Source organism: Triticum aestivum, chromosome 2A, assembly GCF_018294505.1.
Source record: "Triticum aestivum cultivar Chinese Spring chromosome 2A, IWGSC CS RefSeq v2.1, whole genome shotgun sequence".
Taxonomy (NCBI): Eukaryota; Viridiplantae; Streptophyta; class Magnoliopsida; order Poales; family Poaceae; genus Triticum; species Triticum aestivum.
The window spans coordinates 725,254,939-725,260,938 of record NC_057797.1 but is presented as its reverse complement, the minus strand read 5'-3'; positions in this window follow the sequence as shown (position 1 = coordinate 725,260,938).

The window sequence follows — 6,000 nt, the reverse complement described above, 5'->3', positions numbered from 1 at the left end:
TTCTTGGCCGAGGTGTCTGGCGAGCCATTCGTCTCGGACATTATGCCTGAAAGCCGCTAAGGCTTCAGCGTCCGGACAGTCGACTATCTGATTCTTTTTAGTAAGAAATCTATTCCAGAATTGCCGAGCTGACTCTCCGGGCTGTTGAGTTATGTGACTAAGATCGTCTGCATCCGGAGGGCGGACATAGGTCCCTTGAAAATTTGCTCGGAAAGCGTCCTCGAGCTCTTCCCAACTTCCGATTGTGTTTTCAGGAAGGCTTTTGAGCCAATGCCGGGCTGGCCCTTTAAGCTTGAGGGGTAAGTATTTTATGGCGTGGAGGTCATCTCCTCTAGCCATATGTATGTGGAGGATATAATCCTCGATCCAGACTCCAGGGTCTGTTGTTCCATCATATGCCTCTATGTTTACGGGTTTGAATCCCGCTGGAAATTCATAATCCAGGACCTCATCGGTGAAACATAGGGGGTGTGCGGCACCCCTGTATTTGGGTGTGCCGGATTCTGATAATGGCTTTATTGCATTGCTTACGAGAGCTTGCTTTCTTGGCCCGTAAATGGACCTGGCTGGGCCATGATGCGAATCCTTAAGTGGGTCGCATGCCGGCTTAAGTGCGGCGCTGCTTGCCGCTTTATGCTGGCCATGGGGTCGTCTATCCGACCGTGTGGCTTTCTCACTTTTGGAATGCGAGGGCTCTAAGGCCTCCTCGTCGAATTCAGGCAGTAGCTTTCTCTTCGGATAGCTTTTAGTGCGGCGACTGTCGCCGTATTTGTCTGCGGTATTGATTACTTTACTCCATCTGATCCTGAGTGCATCTTCCGCAGTTTTTAGCTTCCGCTTCTGCTTTTTCAGGCTGCGTGCGGTTGCAACGAGCCGTTTGTGGAGGTTCTTCTGCTTCGTGGGCTTGTCCGGCGTAGGGTCGTCCGGAATGCCATTTTCGCCGGGGGAGGGATGTTCGGTTTCTCTATCCGGGTTGTCCTGTTGGGACGGTTGCTCTAAGGCATGCTCGTCGTCTACCGGCTCATCCTGCTCTATGGCTGGGTCTTTATCGAGGCGGGGCTTGGGTCGGTGTTTACGCCGATGCTTTGATTGTTTTTCGAGAGATCGACCCCTCTTTCCATCCCCGTTTTCCTCGTTGTTGCTTCCTTTGGGGGTATCCACCATGTACACATCGTGAGATGAGGTGGCTGTCCAATGCCCTATAGGCGTTGGTTCTCGGTTGTCTCCTGCATCGTCGTCCATACCATCGATGTCTTCGGAGTCGAAGTTGAGCATGTCGGTTAAGTCATTGACAGTGGCTACGAAGTGGGTGGTGGGTGGGTTTTGAATTTCTTCATCATCCGAATCCCATCCTTGCTGACCGTAGTCCGGCCAAGGCTCTCCTGATAAAAGAGAGACTTTAGCGAATTCAGGATGTCGCCGAAGGGCGAGTGCTGAAAGATGTCTGCGGCGGTGAACCCCATTATCAGCCCAATCGGTTTCGATCGGCAGGGGCGCGGGGGGCTCGGAGTTCAGAAAGGAATCCGGCTCCTCGGAGTCACGGGCCATGCGGAGTGCGTGGCTGGAGTTCAGCTCGATCGCCTCTGAGATCGCAGCCCCTGAGGCAGCGTCCAACCGCTGATCCTCGATCGGTGCAGTAGGCTCTGAATCAATGGTCGGAACCGATGCGTGTGCGGCCTCCAAGGCACTGTTCAGCGGCAGAGCTATATCATGCCCATCGAGATAGTGCGGCGCGCTTGGCTGTGGCTCGAATCCATCAAAGATCAAGTCCCCGCAGATGTCAGCCGTGTAGTTTAGGCTTCCAAACCTGACCTGATGGCCAGGGGTGTAGCTTTCGATCTGCTCAAGGTGGCTAAGCGACTTGGCCCACAGTGCGAAGCCGCCGAAGACGAAGATCTGTCCGGGAGAAAAGTCTCACCCTGGACTGCATCGTTGTTGATGATCGAAGGAGCCATCGGGCCTAAAGGCGACGACACAGAGGAACTCTCAATGAAAGCACCAATGTCGGTGTCAAAACCGGCGGATCTCGGGTAGGGGGTCCCGAACTGTGCGTCTAGGCCGGATGGTAACAGGAGGCAAGGAACACGATGTTTTACCCAGGTTCGGGCCCTCTTGATGGAGGTAAAACCCTACGTCCTGCTTGATTAATATTGATGATATGGATAATACAAGAGTAGATCTACCACGAGACCAAGGAGGCTAAACCCTAGAAGCTAGCCTATGGTATGGTTGTTGTATGATGAAGTTGTCCTACGGACTAAAACCCTTCGGTTTATATAGACACCGGAGAGGGTTAGGGTTACACAGAGTCGGTTACAATGGTAGGAGATCTTGAATATCCGCATCGCCAAGCTTGCCTTCCACGCCAAGGAAAGTCCCATCCGAACATGGGACGAAGTCTTCAATCTTGTATCTTCATAGTCCTGGAGTCCGGCTGAAGGTATAGTCCGGCTACCCGAACACCCCCTAATCCAGGACTCCCTCAGTAGGCGATACGAACGTGGCCCAAGCGAAAGTCTGGAAGCGTTTATTTTCTTTAGCCGTACGTCAGACCCCAAATTAGTACCACCTCGTATATATTACGATTTTGTCTATACAAATCGTAAAAGCGTATTATGACATGAGAAGAAAGTGTATTGTGACGATGAACCCGAAGACTCAATCTGTGCTTTATTATTAAGGGAGAGAATAAGGGTATCTTCAACGTGTATCATCAACTCGCCCACACATATTTGGATCAAACATCCGGACACTTTTAACCCTCCAAAGCGGATAATCAAATCGGATTGGACGTGTCTAAACATATAGAATTCCTAGACTAGCCCCAAACTGGGTGAGTCCGGACATACACCTAGTCAGACTCTGACACCATTGAGTCACCTAAAACTCCATCTAGAGCCCGTGCTTTTTCATAGTCCAGCTCTTCTCCTTTACTATTTATCCAACAGACACCGCCATCGTCCCACACCCCTCCCCGGCGGCGCCTAGGCCTTGTCGGACCCTCTGGACATCGCCGAACCCTTGCCGATGGTCGCCGCCCAGGTACTCTTTGATACGTCTCCAACATATCTATAATTTTTTATTATTCCATGTTGGTATATTATCATTCTTGGATGTTTTACAATCATTTTATATCAACTTTATATCATTTTTTGGGATTAACCTACTGACATAGTGTCTAGTGTCAGTTGCTATTTTTTGCTTGTTTTTTACTTCGCAGAAAATCAGTACCAAACGAAGTTCAAATGCAACGAAACTTTTTGAAGAATTTTTCTGGGCCAGAAGACACATGATGGGCCAAAGAAGTACCAGAGGGGTGCCTCGAGAGGGGCACAACCCACCTGGGCGCGCCTGGAGGCCCAGGCGCGCCTTGATGGGTTGTGCCCACCTCGGTGGCCTCCCGCACCGCATCTTTGCTATATAAATACCCGAATATTCCAAAAACACTAGGGAAGTCGACGAAACACAATCCCAGCCGTCGCAAGTTCCAGAACCACCAGATCCAATCTAGACACCATCACAGAGGGGTTCATCATCCTCATTGATGCCTCTCCAATGATGCATGAGTACTCATTGTAGACCTACGGGTCTGTAGGTAGTAGCTAGATGGCTTCCTCTCTCTCTTTTGAATCTCAATACAATGGTCTCTTGGAGATCTATTTGATTTAACTGCGGTGTGTTTGTTGGGATCCGATGAACTTTGAGTTTATGATCAGATCTATTTTATCCATGAAAGTTATTTGAGTTTTGATCTCTTATATGCATGATTACTTATAGCCTCATATTTTTTTCTTTGAATCTTTGGTTTAGTTAGGCCGACTAAATCAAATTTTCTTGCAATGGGAAGATGTGCTTTGTGATGGATCCGGTTGTGCGGTGTTCTTTCCTAGTGACAGAAGGGGCAGCAAGACACGTATTGATCGTTGCCATTAAGGATAACAAGATGGGGTCTATTCCTACATGAATAGATCTTGTCTACATTATGTCATCGTTCTTATTGCATTACTCTGTTACTCCATGAACTTAATACACTAGATGCATGCTGGATAGCGGTCGATGTGTGGAGTAACAGTAGTAGATGCAGGCAGGAGTCGGTCTACTAATCTTGGACATGATGCCTATATAACTATCATTGCCTGGATATCGTCACGATTATTTGAAGTTCTATCAATTGCCCAACAGTAATTTCTTTACCCATCGTATGCTATTTTCTCGAGAGAAGCCATTAGTGAAATCGACGGCCCCCGGGTCTATTCTTTATCATATTTGCATCAAGATCTATTTTTATTTGCTTTTGTTTTCAAATATATAATTCTAAAAACCCCAAAATACCTTGCTGCACTTTTTTACCGAGAGATCTATTTATCCAAAATCATACAAATCAATCTATCTTCTTAACTGGGAGGAATTGACAACCCCTCTTACGCGTTGAGTTGCAAGTATTTGTTCTGTGTGCAGGTACCGTTTACATAGTGTTGCTTGGTTCTCCTACTAGTTCGATAACCTTGGTTTCATCACTGAGGGAAATACCTACCGTAGCTGTGCTGCATCATCCCTTCCTCTTTGGGGAAAAACTGACGCGGACACGAGCCATCAAGAAAGGATTTCTAGCGCCGTTGCTAGGGAGACATCATCAACATCTATTAGTTTCCTAATCACAAATCTCATCTCCTTGCAATTTACATTATTTGTCATTTGCCTCTCGTTTCCATCTCCCCCACTTCGTAAAAATTTGCCGTTTTATTCGCCCTCTTTTTCGTTCACCCTTTTCTCATCAGATCTATTTTTGTGTGCACTCTTGTTTGTGTAGTCACGATGACTCAAGAAAACACCAAGTTGTGTGACTTTTCCAATACCAATAATAATGATTTTACTAGCACGCCAATTGCTTCTCCTGCCACTAGTGCGGAATCTTGTGATATTAATGCCGCTTTGTTGAATCTTGTTATGAAAGATCAATTTTCTGATACTCCTAATGAAGATGTTGCGTCCCATCTTAACACATTCATAGAATTTATGTGATATGAAAAAGAAAAAAGACGTGGACAATGATATTGTGAAGTTGAAATTATTTCCGTTTTCTTTGCGAGATCATGCAAAAATTTGGTTTTCTTCTTTGCCTCATAATAGTATTGATTCTTGGGATAAATACTAAGATACTTTTATTACTAAGTATTTTCCGCCCCCGAAAATTATTTCCCTTAGAACTCAGATCATGAATTTTAAGCAACTTGAGCATGAAAATGTTGCACAATCTTGGGCAAGAATGAAATTGATGCTAAGAAATTGTCCTACACATGGTCTAAATATTTGGATGATCATACAAATGTTTTATGCGGGATTGAATTTTGTCTTTAGAAATCTTTTAGATTCCGCCGTGGGTGTTACTTTTATGGAAATCACTTTGGGTGAAGCTACTATGTTGCTTGAAAATATTACGGCAAATTATTCACAATGGCATACCGAAAGAGCTCCTACTAGTAAAAAAGTTAATTCAGTTGAAGAAATTAGTACTTTGAGTGAAAAAGTTGATACTCTTATGAAATTGGTTGCTAATAAAAATGCTCCTATTGATCTTAACACTAGTAGAAAACAGGGCTTTGGTCTAGGCCGGGTCAGCCCATTAGTCCCGGTTCAGTCCAGAACCGGGACCAATGTGGGCATTGGTCCCGGTTCGTGAGCCCAGGGTGCCGGCCAGACCACGTGGGCCATTGGTCCCGGTTCATCTGGACCTTCTGGTCCCAGTTGGTGGGATGAACCGGGACCAATGGGCCTCACTCCTGGCCCACCACCATTGGTCCCGGTTGGTGGCTTGAACCGGGACCAAAGGCTCCCCTTTAGTCCCGGCTCATGTCACCAACCGGGACCAATGAGGTGCCTATATATACCCCTCGCTCGCGAGCAGAGCACCCCAGTGCTCTGTTTTTCTCTGGCCGAGGGGGAGAGGGCTTGGTGGTGCTCTAGCTCACCTCCTATGCACACAAGGTGTTCGATGGAATG